This window comes from Monodelphis domestica, chromosome 3, assembly GCF_027887165.1.
Source record: "Monodelphis domestica isolate mMonDom1 chromosome 3, mMonDom1.pri, whole genome shotgun sequence".
NCBI lineage: Eukaryota > Metazoa > Chordata > Mammalia > Didelphimorphia > Didelphidae > Monodelphis > Monodelphis domestica.
Genome location: NC_077229.1, coordinates 15,998,709 through 16,015,740, shown reverse-complemented (window position 1 = coordinate 16,015,740; position 17,032 = coordinate 15,998,709). Strand labels below are relative to the sequence as shown.

The window sequence follows — 17,032 nt, the reverse complement described above, 5'->3', positions numbered from 1 at the left end:
AGTGGAGAGTGTAAAAGCTGGTTTGAGGCTTACCATCAAAAAACAAAGACTGTGGCCACTGGTCCCATCACTTCCTGGCAAAGACAGGGAGAAGAAACGGAAGCAATGTCAGATTTTATATCCCTGGGCTCAAAGATCCCTGCAGACAGTGACTGCAGTCATGAAATGAAAAAACATTTGCTCCTTGGAATGAAAGCTCTAGCAAATCTGGACAGCATATTAAAAAGCAAAGACATCGCCTTGCTGAACAAAGGTCAGGAGAGTCAAAGCTATGGTTTTTCCAGTAGTAATGTGTGGCTGTGAACGTTGAATTAGAAGGAAGGTTGAGCACCTCGGAATGGATGCTTTCCCAATGTGGCACTGGAGAAGACTTTTGAGAGTCCCTTGGCCGGCAAGGAGATCAAATTATCAAATACATACAAGAAAGAAACTCAGATGATTCCTTGGAAGGACAGATACTGAAACTGAAGCTTAAAACTCTGGTCACATAAGAAGAAGATATGACTTGCTGATGCTGGGAAGATTGAAGGCAAAAGGAGACAAGGAGAGCAAGGGATGGCCAGCTAGGGCCCTGGAAGGAACAAACACGAGCTTGGACAGAACTGGACAGATAGTGGAGGACAGAAGGGCCTGGAGCACTGCGGTCCATGCTGTCAACAGGAGTTAACACGAAGAAAAGGAATGAAGAATTCTTCCACTTGGCCCCAAAAGATAAAACCAGAAGCAATGGGCAGAGGCAGGTTTGTACCAAATGTTAACAATTTGATGTGTCCTAAGGAGGAATGGGCTTCCCCCTCCTTGGAGGTGTTCGAGCAGAGCTTTGAGGATCACTTGGTTATTCCACCTGGAGCCAGAATTCCTCTGAAACTATGGGCTGGAGTCCTTTCTGATTCCCAAATTCCAGGACTTCTATGTTTCAAGGATGCAGCCTTGAAAAGTTGGGGCTGATCTGGCCTTTGTCCCATTGGGGGTTGGGGGAAAGATGCCAGGAGGGGGACCCCAACCCTGGTGGAAATGAGGGTTGATTCCCTCCCTCCCTCTATCTCCCAGGGCAGCTGGGTGGCTCAGGAGATGGAGAACCAGGCCTAGAGGCGGGAGGTCCTAGGTTCAAATCTGGCCTCAGACACTTCCTAGCTGGGTGACCTTGGGTAAGTCACTTAACCCCCATGGCCTAGCCCTTCCCACTCTTCTGCCTTGGAACCAATACACAGTATTGACTCCAAGACAGAAGGTGAGGGTTAAAAAAATGAAAAAGAACTCTCTCTCAGGCCAAACTGCTTTGGTTATGCCACCCCACTGCTCTGTCCCACGCTCTCCTGTGTTTTTGCTCCAGGGGAAGAAATAAGACTGGGGACAGCCCTGGGAGATGGGATCAAGGGATGGGAGGGGAATTTTGGTCCCCATCACTGGATAGCTCCAAGCAAAGGCTCCACAGCTCTTGGGGAGCTTGTAAAAAGGATCCTTGGTCTAGAACCAAGCCAGACTAAGCTACTTAGAAAGGATGTCCCTTACTCTGCCGCTCTGGAAAGGATTTGGCTGAAAACTCCCTTTGTTGGCTCAAGAAAGGTTTGCTCAATGTAACTGAATTATTAAAGGAGCGCAGTGCTATCGGCGGCACCTCTCTGGCTTCCGGATCTGGGGTCTGTGAATAGACTTCCGGAGGTTGGGACGGGAGCGGGGAAAAGGCATCAGACTGAAAAAGAGCATTTCCTCCTATCGAGCTCATTTTATAGAGTTCAGCAGGAGAGTGGATAGAGCACTGGGCTTGGAGTCAGGAAGACCCCAGTTCAAATTCAACCTCAGACTTACTAGCAGAGTGACCCTGGGCAAGGAATTTGCCCTCCACGCTATCTGCCTCAGTTTCCTCTTCTGTAAAATGGGGATAATCATAGCACCTCCCCTTCCCAGGGTTGTTGTGAGGATCCAATGAGATAATAAAGCTCCTAGCACTTCTATAATAAGGGAGACATAAATGGAAGCTGCTGTTAAGTGACTGGCTTAAATTCATGAGAGGAATCTGAACTCGGGTCTACGTAGGATAGTCTTGGGATAGGTAGCAGTAAATCAGCCCCCACAGCAATAAAATCACAGGATTCTCTTGAAATATAATCAGATACATTCAAAAGTACCATTTTTTGTAAAGTTCCTCTTTTTATTTCTTGGTCTCTCCTCTCTCTAATTGATCCTCCACACAGCCCTTAACACAATTTCCATGGGACGGTGTCACTCCTCTGCTCAATCAGCGCCAGTGGCTCCCTAGTGCCCAAGATCCTCCATTCTAGCTCCAAAGCAGCTCTCTCAGTGGACCCATTCCACACTCACATACAACATTCCAGACGAACCTGCCCGCTTTCTCTCCCCCGTGCCATCCCGTCTGTCCTTCCCCTCTCTGCTCAGGAGCACCCACGTACCCTCCTCATTTCCACCCCCTGAAATCAATGCCTCGTTCGAGGTTCAGCCTGACACTGAGGGCTCTCTCCTCCGCAAAGTGGCTCCGGCCTCCCCTCTATTTGCTGATCTGGGAACAGGCTGCCTCCTTCCAGCAGCATCCAAGCTTCTTGGCAGCAGGGACTTGTTTGGGCTTTGATTAGGTACCCCCCAGGGGCCCTACAATGTGCTCTGCACACAGTAGGAGCTTAGCAAATGCTTATTCGATTTTTAGGGTTTTTCTTTCTTTTTCTTTTTTTCCTTTTTAACCCTCACCTTCTGTCTCTACTGGGTATTGGTTCCAAGGCAGAAGAGAGTGGTCAGGGCCCGTTCAGTGACTTGTCCAACTAGGAAGTGTCTGAGGCTAGCTGTACCTTCAAAAGCATTTAAGCACCCTAAAAAATGACGTTTCATTTAACAAGCATTTATTAGGCACCTACTATGTGCCAGGCACTCTTCTAGGTGTTAGAGATATAAGGAAGATTTTTTTTTCATCTCTAATGACAAGGGCAGCTAGGCACACGGTAGACAGAGTGCCCAGCCCAGAACCAGGAAGACTCCTGCTCACGAGTTCAAATCCAGCCTGAGACTCTGCCTAGCTCGGTGACCCTGGACAAGTCACTTCACCCAAATCTTCTGCCTTGGAACCAAAACTCAGTATTGATTCTGAGATCGAAGAGAAGGTTGTTTGGGGGGTTTTGAATAATAAAATATTTTTTAAAGGGAGGCCACTGCGATAACTTCAGAGAGAATTCAAGATTGGCTCTGGGGGTGAGGGAGAGGCAGGGCCCGAGGATGGGGAAGGGGGAAGGCTGGGGGCACTAGTGCTCAGGGGAGAGAGAAGGGCCGGATGACCACGAAAGCCCTGGCAGCTGCTGAGGTCATCAGAGAGATCTCTTTGTAGCTTCCACACAACTACCAACATGATTTTCTTTCAGCACAGATCTTGTCGCTCCTTCACTGCACTGGCTCCCCAGTGCCTCTGGAATAAAATACAAATGATTCCACTGAGGCTGGATTTTAACTCTTATCTTCTGTCTTAGAATCAATACTACATATCAGTTCCTGGCAGAAGAATGGTGAGGCTAGGCACAAGGACAAGTGACTTGTCCAGGGTCACACAGCTAGGAAGTGTCTGAGGTCAACTTTGAACCCAGGACCTCCCATCTCCAGGCCTGGCTCTCTATCCCCTGAGCTACCTAGCTGCCCGTGTCATGTTTTTTTAACCCTCACTTTCCATCTTAGAATCAACAGGCAGAAGAGTTGTAATGGGGGTTAAGTGACTTGCCCAAGGTCACACAGCTAGACATGTCTGAGGTCGTATTTGAACTTGGGACCTCCCATCTCCCAGCCTGGCTCTCAACCTACTAAGCCATCCAGCTTCCCTCTCCATCGAGCTTTTGAAGCCCTTCACAACCTGGCCTGAAACCCTCCTGAACTCTAAGATGCAGCCACATTGTCCTTGTCTCTGCTCTTCACACGGGCTTCCCCATTTCCCCTCTCCACACCTTTGTACTGGCCGTTCCCCATGCACAGGACGGAACACATGCTCCCGCTGCCTCAGAGAATCTTCTTCCTTCCTATTCTTTACTCCTTGTTTCCCAGCAGCCCATCCCTAACTCCCCAGTGCTCTTTGGGGATGGGCTGATGCCCCCCGAATCGGCCTTCTTTCGTGTTGTCTCCGTCCCCAGCCCAGTGCCAGGCAAGGTGAGGGGGCTGCCGCTCCCAGGGGCCCCTCTGGGGTCCCGTAGAGCAGGGGTTTTCCCAGGACCCACAAAACCACATCCTGGGCTGCCCAGAGCCTCACAGCCGCCAAAGGCAACCCTGGAGCTTATTAGGGCGAAGGGGAGCAGCCCAGCCTGGCAAAGCCCCCCGGAGGGGCCCATCTGTCAACCGTCTGAGAAGCGGCTTAGCTGAGGGCAGCGCCGGGCACCTGGCCCCGGGGGGTGGGGCTCCAGGAGACTGGCCACAGGGAACCCCAAGCCCCAGCCCGCTCACTGGCTCCACCTTCCTTCTTCAGCCACCCGGGGAGGACGTGGGGCTTCACTGGCCACTCTGTCGCCTCCCTCAAATTTAGGGTTCAGAAGCCGGTACAAGTCACAATGGAGCAAGCATCTCCTCTCCACTGGAGACCCAATAAGTAGTCAGTCACTGGAGGAGGCAGCTCAGGAGCACCGTGGATAGAGCACTAGATTTAGGAGTCGGGAGGTCCTGGGTTCAAATCTGGCCTCAGCCACTTCCCAGCTGTGTGACCCTGGGCAAGTCACTTGACCCCCATTGCCTAGCCCTGACCACTCTTCTGCCTTGGAGCCAATACACAGTACTGATTCTCAGATAGAAGGGAAGGGTTAAAAAATAACAGCTGAGGATCGACTGTATCACATTGTAGCCTCATCCTGAGCCCATGTTCCAGCCTGTCCAAATCAGTCCCAATAAGAATCTCAAGCATTTGCAGGGCTTTAGAGTTTGCAAAGCACTTTAGAAACCTCTGCAACAGCCCCAGGAGGAATCTGCTACCTTTATTACTCCCTCCGGATGACCCGGCCCCCCACTGGGCAAGCTGGCACCCTGTGGACATCCCCCCCTTTTACCTCTACTCCTCCCCTCCCACTGCTCCTACTCTTACCTGGGCTCTCACTGCCAACCAGGTGGGCTGTGGCAAGCAGGCCTACCCATCTTTCCTTCCTTCCTTCCTTCCTTCCTTCCTTCCTTCCTTCCATCCTTCCTTTCTTTTCTTTCTTCTATCCTTCCTTTCCTTCCTCCTTTCCTTCCATCCTTTCCTCCTTCCTTTCTTCCATCCTTCCTTCCTTTCCTTCCTTCCATCCATCCTTTCCTCCTTCCCTTCCATCTATCCTTCCTTCCATTGCTCCCTTCCATCTTCCCTCCCTGCCTTCTATCTTTCCTTCCATTCTCCCCTCCTTTCTCCCTCCCTTCCTTCCTCTTTTCCTTCCTTTCCTCCCTCCCTTCCTTCCTTCCCTCCTTTTCTCCCTTCCTCCTCCTTCCCTTCCTTCCTTCCCTCCTTTCCTTCTTTCCTTCCATCCTTCCTTCCTTTCCTCCTTCCTTTCCTTCCCTCCTTTCCTCCCTTCCTCCTTCCTTTCCTTCTTTCCTTCCATCCTTCCTCCCTTCCTTCCCTCCTTTCCTTCTTTCCTTCCATCCTTCCTTCCTTCCCTCCTTTCCTCCCTTCCTCCTTCCTCCCTTCCTTCCTCCTTCTTTCCTCCTTCCTTCCCTCCTTTCCTTCCATCCTCCCTCCTTTCCTTCCCTCCTTTCCTCCCTTCCTCCTTCCTTCCTTCCTCCTTCCTTCCTTCCTTCCTCCTTCCTTCCCTCCCTCCTTTCCTTCCATCCTTCCTTCCTTTCCTCCCTTCCTCCTTCCTCCCTTTCTTCCTCCCTCCCTCTCTCCTTCCTCCTTCCTTCCTCCCTTCCTCCTTCCTTCCCTCCTTTCCTTCCATCCTTCCTTCCTTTCCTCCCTCCTTTCCTCCCTTCCTCCTTCCTCCCTTCCTCCTTCCTTCCCTCCTTTCCTTCCATCCTTCCTTCCTTTCCTCCTTCCTTCCTTCCTCCCTTCCTCCTTTCCTTCCATCCTTCCTTTCCTCCTTCCTTCCTCCCCTTCCTTCCTTCCTTTTCTTTTTTTAATTCCACACCTTCTATCTTGGAATCAATACTGTGTGTTGATTCCAAGGCAGAAGAGGGATAAGAGCTAAGGCAATGGGGGTTAAGTGACTTGCACACTAGCACACTGTCACATCTAGCAAGTGTCTTGCAGTCCCATTTGAACCCAAGTCCTCCTATTTCCAGGCCCGGCTCTCAATCCACTGAGCCACCAAGATGCCCCAAAAGCCTTTTCCAATAAGGCTTCCCACTTCTGCAACCAAACCATCTTTCACATACTTGAGCAGAATAATCTTCCTTCAAAGAACATCTATTTCTGTCACACCTCTGCCCAAAGCCTTATTGGCTCCAAATAGTCTCTCAAAAAAGTTCAACTATTTTCCTGGCATTCAAGGCTCTCTTGGATGAGGTCTCATGTTACCACCACCACCCTGGCCCCCAGTACTCCATACACCAGCCAAACTAAACTCGATCCTGGGTCCTCAAAACATTTGTTTCCTTCCTCTTCTGGAGTTCTGGCTCACCCTGTGCCCAGAATGGCCTCCCTCTCCCTCGACCCCTCGTTAACTCCAGCCCATCCTCTGGAGCTCGACCCATGTCCAGATTACTGACCTCCCACCCTTGCTTGCCCTTCTCTAATCCAATGACCACGAGTGGATACTTTGTAGCCTTTTATTTTGAAATGCTCAGCACAGCTTTACAGGAACACACCAGACACCTGATTAAGTGGGCTCTGAATTCGAGTTGAGTTTGCAGGCAGCCTGGTAGTGCCATTGGTAGTGCCATGGATAGAATCCTGGGCTGGACTTGGGAAAACTGGAGTTCAAATTCTGCCTAGCTGTGTGACCTAGGGCAAGTCACTTAACCTCTGTCTGGCCTCAGTTTCCTCAGCTGAAAAATGGGGATAACAATAGCACCCACCCTATCGGCGCTTGGCAGGGTATCTGGCACAAGGTAGTCACCACATAAATGCTAGCTAGTACTGTTATCGAATCTATCTTTGTGTTTGGTCCTCCTAAATGCCTGTGAGCATTAGAACAATAACTGGCCAAGAGCCCAGGCTCTGGAGGCAGCCCACCTGGCTGTATGACCTTGGATAAGTCACTTAAGTTTCTGTTAATGGGAGACTACAGCATCCAGCTCCAGGCCCAGGACCCCAACTGCACTTCGGTCCCCTTGGAGTCTTCGGAATATCTTCCACCTGCCCCATCCACTTGAACCCTGAGCTCAGGGCCGGCCTTCCCTCCTCAGATCCAGGCACTGAGGGGTGACCAGAGAGGGTTTGGTGGCCCCAGGCATGGTCCATCCATCCACTGGCATCAGCCCTGGCTCAGGGAAGAGCTGCCACTTCAGGAGCTACTTGTCAACACTCGGGACTCCCTGAGCCAAGCGGGAAGGAGATTCCAGACAAAGGAAGCGCAGAGCCACTCGTGCTGCTGGCAAATGCAGGCAGGAATTCCAGTGGGAAACCCAGGCCACGGCGGCCACGGAAAATGACCCCAGGAAAAGGCAGCACCGTGGCAGGAAGAGCCGGGGCCCTGGCTTCCTCCTCACCCACAGCGAAGACGGTCCTCCTGCCAAGGCAGCAGAAGCTATTTCCCGATCAAAGAAGGCCGGCTGCCCTGGGAGCCCCGGGCTCCTCCAATCCACCCAGCCCACCGGGGAGGGAGAGGGGACTTGGCCAAGGTCACCCCGCTTGGGTGGCAGGGCAGGGCTGGGACAGGAGCTCACAAGGGCTCTCTTCCTGGGCCAGAGCGGATCAGAGCAAAGCCATTTAGCATTGGCGAAGCTCCCTCCCTCCCCCGTGGGTCGGGCTAGCCCTCCGTCTCCTGCTCCCTTCCCCGGCAAGCTCCAGCTCGCCTTATTTCCCGGAGATGGAGCGGCGCTTTCTGGAAGCCAGCCGTCATCCACAGGCAAGGGAGGCCGCTTTTACCAGGAAAAAAGAAATCCTGCTTCCTCCTCCGGGAGAAGTCGGGGCCCACCGCGCTCAGCCAACTTCCCGGGCCCGAAAAGGCGACCCTTCCCCGAGAACTTCCCTTTCCTCCATGAAAGTTTGCAGCCTGGCCACGGGCTGAACGCAGACTGCAGCATTCTAGCGGCGGGGGCGGGGCGGGGAGGGGGTGGAAAGCCAGAGGAGGCCGACGAGGCCCAGGGGGAGCGGGGGGCTGGCAGGGCACGAAGAGAGGCTCCCAAAGTTCTGGGGTGGCGGGGTGGCGGGGAGCGGGGAAATGCAATTAACTCGGCGCCTGGCGAGCGCCTGACTGACGTCCAGGCTCGGAAACTGTCCAGAAGAAACGAACCTGGGCACAGTCCACTCCCAGCAAGCAGTGGGGGAAGGAGCCAAGGATGGGAGAGGGCTGGGGGGGGAGGGGCCCGAGCTGCCCAGGGGGTGCTCTCTGGCACCGAGAGCCCGAGAAACTTGGGCTGCCCGCGATCGCCGCGGCCGCTGCGCAATGAGGCTGCTGCTGCCGCCTTCGGCTGAGGGCACCTCGGGCTCGGTGGGGAAGCGGCCGCTTCAGCTTCTACCTAGGCGCGCCGCGAATAGCCCCGTCCTTCCTTCCTACCTTCCTACCTCTCCTCCGCCTCCCTCCCAGCCCGGCAGCCGCTGGGATTATCACCCAATGTCGGCCAGTGGAGGTCGGAAGATTTTCGCACCTGGGGAGGCAGAGGAGAAGGATCCTCAGCGAGTGCCCCGCTGCCCCCCCAGCTCCAGCTTCGCGCCCAGTCCCCCGAGGACCGGGCATCTGGAAGCCCCCCGCCGTCACCCCGGCAAGACAAAGGAAAACCCGGTTCGCGGGCAGCCCTGGCGCTGCAGCGGACGAGCCGCCTCTTCCCTCTGGCCAGGGCAGCCAGCATCCCCGCCCCCCCCCCCTCCGATCTCCTCCGCGATAGCCGGTCCTCCCCGGCTCCCCAGCCGCCCCGCCTTGCAGAACCTCGAAGGGAGAGAATCCCCACCCCGCCCCCCAACTCTTCTCCAGCATCCCTTCCGCCCCGGCCCCTACGCTGGCCCCTCCTGGTTCCCGGGGTCCCCGCACCCGGGCAGCTTCCAGCACCATCTCCCTCCACAAAGGGCACCCCCCACCCGGCCAGCCGGCATCCCCAGAGAGGAGAGGCAGGGCGGGGAGCCCCGAGGGGCGCGGCACGGCTCGGCGCTTACCTGTTCGGCAGCCCCAGAGCGCTCGGTCCCTCCGGGTTACTGCTCAGCAGGTCTCAGGGGCTGAAGGCTGGCTCCTCCGCCAGGCTGAGCGTGAGCGCGCCTGTGTCCGGGGGTGCGAGGCCGGCGGTGCTGGGGCTTTACCGCCTCCTCTGCGCGCCCCCCGCGGGCCACCCCTGGCCGCCCTCCACCTCTGCCCTCTCCCGGAGAATGCAAAAAAAGGACAAAGTGCGCTCTGCCCCTGGACCGGAATCCCAGGCCGGGCACCCAGCGAGTCCTTCCCGTCTAAAAGTTGGCCGGGGGCTGCGCCCGGGATTCCGAGGCGGGGGTCCCCGGGCTTCGGGGGGTCTCCGAGCCGGCGCAGGCTCCGGGGGTCGGGGGCTGGGGGCGGCGGCGCGGACGCTCTCAGCTCGCCCCATTAATCAAACTTTCCATGAGCACTGGGAGGCCGGGTCCCGGCCGCGGGTGGTGGCGTGCCCAGCTCCCCGCTCCCGAGCCGGGGGACTCCCCGGCCCCGCGGTCGCCGGGCTGCGGGAACGCCAGGCGCAGACAACAAAACGACGCAGTCCTCCTCCTCCTGCTCCCGCTCCCGCTCCTCCAGCGCCGCCTGCCCCTCCTCCGCCTCCGCCTCCTCCTCCGCCTCCGCCCGGCCTCCCCAGGCCCTTCTCCGAGCCCCCAGCCCGGCGGAGCACGAATTTTCCCATTGGCCGAGCGAGGAGGGAGACGCCCAGCAACCGGGCACGATTGGCGCATCCTCCGGCGACTCCCGCTCGCCATTGGGCAGTGGCCACGTCTATCCCCGGCTCCTCGGCCTCCCGTAATTCCGGGAGTCGGGGGCTCGGGGAGCGGGCTGCGGGGCGGACGGCCAGTTAGCCAGGAGGCGGCGGGGGCCGGGGGCCGAGGAAGGTGGGCTCGGTGCGGCTATCCTGGGCGCCGGGCCACCCTCGGCCGCCGAGCCGGGCCCGGGCCAAGAGCCGGCTGCGAGCAGGTGTCTGCGCTCCCTGGCACGCACGCACGCACGCACGGAGGCCCTCCTCGGACAGATGAGGCGGGATGAAGGCTCTCGCGCCTGCCAGGGGAGCGGGGAGGGCCTGAGGAGGCCGGCCGCAGAGCCAGAGAGCGACCCCGCAGTGCCTCTCCGTTCCCCTTACACAAGCAGGCATCCGTCCCGGCTGGGGAGGGAAGCCAGGAGTCCCGTTACACAAAGAGGTTCCCCCTTTGCTCTTCGCTCCCCAGGGTCTCGCCCGTTGTCATGGCAGCGGCTAAACGAGCTGGAGATGCTGCTGCTGCTGCTGCTGCTGCTCCTGCTCCTGCTGCTCCTGCTGCTGGTGGCGGCCTCTACCCAAGGATTCCTTGCATCCCTTCAACAAATATTTGTGGAGAGCGCAAAAACCAGTGCCGTTAGGGTTAGGGCCACCTGCACCCAGTGGCAGAAGGTCCAGCCATCCCCTTTAAGAGGCAGGGGAGTTGAGTGGGCAGAGTCTTGGGAGCCCGCTATTGGGCCTTGAGGAAGCCCGAAGTCCGATAGGGGGGAACTGGGAGGTGTCCTGACTGAGCGGGCCCAGATGTGAAGTCCTCTGGGGTTTCTGTTTGGTTAAATCCACCCTGGCCCATACCCAATGCCTTGTTAGCCTGAGACTCCACCGAGACATCCAGCTTGGCCCAGTGACCTTGGGCAAGCTAGTTAACCTTGCTGGTACTCCTCTGGAAAATGGAACCCACGATCTGCAGGACCCTCCCAGTCCTGGATCTCCCAGCCCGCTCTCCCTTGCCCCTGGGAGGCCTTAAATGGAGGTTCTTCCCACAGAATAGAAACTTCCCGAGGACAGGAATGATTTCCTCCCTTTCTCTCTCTCCTTTGACCTAAGGGACTGAGGCACTTAATAAATAACCTCAAGGGATCAAAGATTGCCTTCCAGAAAGCATCTACGAATAACCCTTTCTTTTTAGAAATCTAAAAATATTACAGAATTATTTATAAATACATTCTTTTATAAATGGGAAACTGAGGTCTCCAAAAGGCTCTACACCCTTTCCAAGGTCACCCAGCAAATCGGGAGGGAGCCCAGCCTGGAGGACAGCCCATCTCTACCAACTTCAAATCCAGGATTGGATCCCTCCTGCCCAAGCTGCCTCTCAAATACTTGTGGATTGATTGAATGCCCAGGAGCAGATGCCTCCTCCAGAGTCAGGGCACCATTAGCTGGGCTCTTTCCACACCTGTCAAAGATATCCTGGACCAAATGAAAGGAAGAGAGCCCTGTAAAGTAACAACAGCAGCCCTAACCTCCTTCAACCCCCATGCAGAGCTGAAATCATCCTACCCTTCCTTAGCTAAGAATTTCAGAACGCTAATTTGTAAACATCTACTGTGTGCTCTGCCGAACAGAGAACCAATCATCTCACACTATCTTGACACCATCTCCTAGAATCTCACACTACAGACAGAAGATGGATTGAGTATACCAACACGGAGAGCTGTGCCAAGGCATTTTGTCAAACAGCCACTTTGGGGCTCGTGCTGTTCTCTATGAAAGGTTAACTAAAGGAGGAGAAGAGTGCTAAAGAGTTGTGGAAGAGAGAGATGCAAGGGAACTTCACTAGCTTTTGGCCATTCGCTGTCTACTTCTCATTTACACACTTTCATTTGTAAAGCCCTTCGCAATCTCTCCCCAGTAATGTACGCTACATTCCCATGAATATCGAGTAACACAGTCGAAGAGTAGCAGACCTGATTGAAAGCTCTAACGTATACACCCATACACCCGGAGTGACAGAATTTGTTTCCCATCTAGATCTCCATGAAAAAGAAAAAGGGATCTGAATTCAAATGCAAGCATTCACGTTAATAAGATGTCGAATGTAGGCCATTTTTATTTAACTGGTCATACAACCTAAAGGACTCAAGACAATTCCTCTTTCCTCTCTAATGGACCTAGGATTTCTCCAGGGATCTAGGCAGCCCTCTACACTTTAAGCGCTACCCTGGGTGGAACCTTTTCCACAAGGGAAAAGAATCTGGGATTGCTAGAGGAGTCAAACAATATGTCCTTCTGGTGAGCCTTGACTTTTCTAGAGACGTATAGTCTTCCTCACTCATAGTTCCAAAACGGAGGTCACCACCTACAAAGGGAACTTGGAGTTCTTGAAGATCACTAGAGTCAGCCCTCTCTTCCCTCAGACCTGCACAGCCCAGATAACTCACATTACCGGTCCAAAAAAGGACTTGGTATGCTCCGCATCATCATGGCTTTGGGTTGCTATAGCTCAACTTCAATTCTCCAGATCCCAGCTTGACCCAGATCCTTGCTATGTTTCAAAATTTCCTCTGGTACTTTGTATCTCCATCTGGCATCCATTCCTTCTGTCCTGGGGAGATACCATGGCTTCCCATAAGAAGGGAAGGGAGCTGATTAATGTAAAACTCACAAAGCTAGAATCATCTGGGTTTAGTGTCTTTTCACCCTTATGAAACTGAAGTCAAACCATATGCCACCTGATTTTTCTGTTTTGTTCTTTGGTTAAACAATTTCTACAATGACACTACTGTAATGACTAATGACTTTGAAAGGCTTAGGAGCTCTTATCAACACAGTGGAACCAACCACAGTCCCAGAGGTCTCCTGATGAAACATGCTACCCACCTGCAGTAGAGAGCTAAGTCTCAAGGTGTAGATTATAGGAATGGGGAGAGAAAGAGAGAGAGACAGAGAGAGAGAGACAGACAGACAGGCAGACAGAGAGACAGAGACAGAGAGAGACAGACAGAGAGAGACAGAGAGAGAGAGACAGGTATATATAGGAAATTTCTGTATCTATATCTCTGTACATACACTTTTTTTAACCCTTGCCTTCCATCTTGGAATCAATATTGTGTTTCCCACCTCCAGTAGAGAGCCAAGTCTCAAGGTGTAGATTGTAGAAATGGGGAGAGAAAGAGAGACAGAGAGAGACACAGAGAGAGAGACAGAGACAGAGACAGAGACAGAGAGACAGACAGAGAGAGAGATACAGGTATATATAGGAAATTTCTGTATCTATATCTCTGTACATACACTTTTTTTAACCCTTGCCTTCCATCTTGGAATCAATATTGTGTTTCCCACCTCCAGTAGAGAGCCAAGTCTCAAGGTGTAGATTGTAGAAATGGGGAGAGAAAGAGAGACAGAGAGAGACACAGAGACAGAGACAGAGACAGAGAAACAGACAGAGAGAGAGATACAGGTATATATAGGATATTTCTGTATCTATATCTATATACACTTTTTTTAGCCCTTGCCTTCCATCTTATAATCAATATTATATATTGATTCCAAGTGAGAAAAGCAGTAAGAGTTAGGCAATGGGGGTTCAGTGACTTGCCCAGGGTCACACAGCTAGGAAGTGTCTGAGGCCAGATTTGAACCCAAATTCTCTCATCTCCAGACCTGGCTCTCAAGCCAAGCTATACTTTATATATATATATATATATATATGTATATATATATATATATGTATATATATGCATCTGTAAACACGTACACATCATATGTTAATATACAATATGGCTAATATGAGAATTTGTTTTCCTGTACTAGGAAGCATAGGTCCAGTGGGAAAAGTATTAATGCACCACTTGTTATATCTATGACATTGGGAGTCAATGATTTCTCCCAGGCCTCAGTTTCCCCATCTGTAAAACAAGAGAATTGGAGCTAATAATCTCCCTTCTAGCTCTAAATATAGACTCTTTGGGGGATGCCAAATGAGAGCTGGCTTTCCTTCTAATCACTTGGGAAATCAGGAACTTTTCTGAAGAGCTTCTATCAATTCTACAATTTTTGTGTTGTTTTTCTGACCTTCTTAACCAGGATGGTCATGGGGCAAGTTTCAGCACTGAAGAGCGGGCAGTTCTTCTGTCTCTGCCTCTCCTCTGATCTGGTAAGAGAGGAGGACAGGGACCAGACCCAAGAAGGGCACTGGCTTGTTCTCAGAACCAAAAATTGGTCCTGAAGAGAACGCCAGATGTAGGCAATGCTTCCTGGCTTAGAGCATCCCCTGACCCAGCAGGTAGTAGGTACTCTCTGAAAGCTCCACATCAGGTCTAACTTGGACTATTCATGACTGCCTCAACGTACAGTATTTCATAACCTTTAAATAACCAGGCTGGCCCCAGGGGGTGTGCCTCACTCAATAACTGCCCTCCCCTCTGTTCCCCTACCCAGAATCGCCTCATTCCACTCTGCTGTTTCTTTCTCACAAAGCCCAAGTTAATCAGTGTCCAGCTATGCTTAACTGTGCAGATCAGATTAGAGAACTTGCAACCTACTCTCCTACTCCGGCTGCCAGCACTAAGCGACATAATGCCATCGTACATTTGTCAAAATCCTGCCACACTCAAGCTGGCAGGAAGATTCATGACCACCACAAACAGCAGCTGCGAATAGAGCTCTTCCATCCACCTGCCGTTCTCCTACCCCCAAGATGCTCCTCTTTTGTCTAATGGCTTTGTAACCTCCCAGAACACGCTTGCATGACCAGGCAGCCGTGAGCAAAGTGATTTTCATCAGCAACAGCAAAAATCCCCGCCGTGAACTTCCCATCTGTCCTCCCCATCTCATTCCTCCATATTCTGCCCGGACTGGATTACCATTATGAATTGGCGATGGCCATTGGACAGCCAACCTATGGAGATGGATCTGCCCTAGACCCAAAATCTGGGGCACAACCTTGGCAACGACGCACCATATATGCAGGGCGTCTTTTATCCCGTTTTCAAGATGGAGCGAAAGCCATTGAATTCATTGAAAAGACATCGTGTTTGCCCGAAACTAGGAATACCCCAAAGTTTGTCAACAGATTTGACTAATTAAACTTGAATTAGGGAACCAAATAATTATTCATTACAGCTGAGAGGGACCTTAGAGGTTGTGGAGTCAGACAGAGCTTAAAGAGCTTGACTAACTTGTTCAGGGTCATACACCTGAAGTAGGATTAGAAATCAGATCTTCAATCCGGCCTCAGCCACTTCCTAGCTGTGTGACCCTGGGCAAGTCACTTGACCCCCATTGCCTAGCCCTTACCACTCTTCTGCCTTGGAGCCAATACACAGTATTGACTCCAAGACGGAAGGTAAGGGTTTAAAAAAAAAAAAAAGAAATCAGATCTTCCTCATTCCAGATCCAACACTCTATCCACTACACCACCCAGCTGCCTCCATTTTCCTCTTTGGAGCTATTACACAACTATATTTTATTGAATGTATTGATTCGATTCCTTTCTATTAACCCCATGCTCGAAGACTCTATTAAATTAGAAAGTTTATCAGGTGTAAAAATTAAAATTAACATAGAATAACTTAAAATATTATATTTTATAAGATTTATTAATGATCACTAGGGCTAATCTACCTGTTCAAACAGCCTGCTCCACCAGCAGGAAGCAAAGTCACTTAGCCATGGAAGACCATCATATTTATCCCCTGTCTACATCAGCAGGTAAGGACAGGAAGTCGGTGGGCTGCTGGGAAATGTAGTTCAAAGGCACAGGATTTCCAGTTACACATAGGCAAAGATCTTAACTTGGCAAATCTTTCTGAAGCAGAATAGAAAGAGGACAACCAGTGGAACTTGCCATTCTAGATGACATCAGGGCCCCCCATCCATGGGGGAGAAGTTCCAAAATTGGCAGCAGATGTCTGAAATCACAGATACAAGCAAACACATGCTGACCCCATGTATGTGTCTTCTGCGTCCCCTCTCCTGCCCTCTGCTCAGAATGCCACATTCTCCCACAAAAAAACCCTAAAAAAGTGAAAGCAAAAGTGGAAAAAAAATGAACATGAAAACAGAAGAGAGCTCTTCCCCTTTGCCTAAAGACCTCTGGAGCTTTCAAGGACTCCCCCACTAATTGCTGAAATCACAGAGTGCTAAACAGCAGATAAGGGGGCCCTAATGCAGAGGCTACAAGAAGATGAAACATGAGAATGGGAAAGAATGGCAGGACTGAGAGGAGCATTGCTGCTCTAAAAGGAAAGAAACAGAACCAGTTTCTGAGGACATGATTTAAATAATAAAAAATGTAGCACTGGAATATCCTAGGAATCATTTGACCTCAATATGCCAACTGCACCTGCCTGCCCTTTAAGAAAGGAGAGCCAGGAAGTAGGCAATATTCAATGGGGGGGGGGGGGGGACAATTCAAAAATCAGACCTGGAGTAATATAATCATAAATGAAAGGAGGAAATTAATTTAAATTTTTTTAATGTTTCATTTTATTTCATTTTTTAAAAAAAGATTGAAATAGGGGGCAGCTGAGTAGCTCAGTGGATGGAGAGCCAGGCAGAGACAGGAGGTCCCGGTTCAAATCTGGCCTCATACACTTCCCAGCTGTATGACCCTGGGCAAGTCACTTAACCTCCCTTGCCTAAAAACAAATAAACAAATAAATAAATGAATGAATGAATGAATGAACAAACAAACAAACAAATAAATGAATGAATGAATGAATAAATAGATAGATAAATAGATAAATAGATAAATAAATAAATAGATAGATAGATAAATGAATGAATGAATGGATGGATGAATGAATGAATGAATGAATGAATGAATGAATGAATGAATGAGTGAATGAATGAAAAGATTGAAATGTAGAGAAACCAGTGAGGGGGTCTGTAACAGCCAAGACCAAACTAAAGGCACAGGGTTTCTTGCTGGGAGGGATGCCTGATGAAGGCAGGAATGAAGAACAAGGCTCCAGGGCAAGATCAAGAGCCCAGATGGCACTAGCTGGTCCTTTTGTTCTTATCTCTGAGGTTATTTGGGGGAGGAGAGCCTGGGAAGTGTCTTTGAAGTTGCCTGAGGGGA

The 17,032-nt window shown here is 51.6% G+C and overlaps 1 protein-coding gene across 1 annotated transcript in view; it reads right to left on the bottom strand.

Moving 5' to 3' along the window:
- Window positions 1-9,215, bottom strand: part of LOC103103504 (uncharacterized) — a 245,804-nt gene extending 236,589 nt beyond the window's left edge. Inside the window, exon 1 of the mRNA XM_056821400.1 lies at window positions 9,188-9,215. The gene's annotated coding sequence lies outside the window, so the exon portion shown is untranslated. The remainder of the gene's footprint in view (window positions 1-9,187) is intronic.
- Between the last annotated feature and the right edge of the window lie 7,817 nt (window positions 9,216-17,032).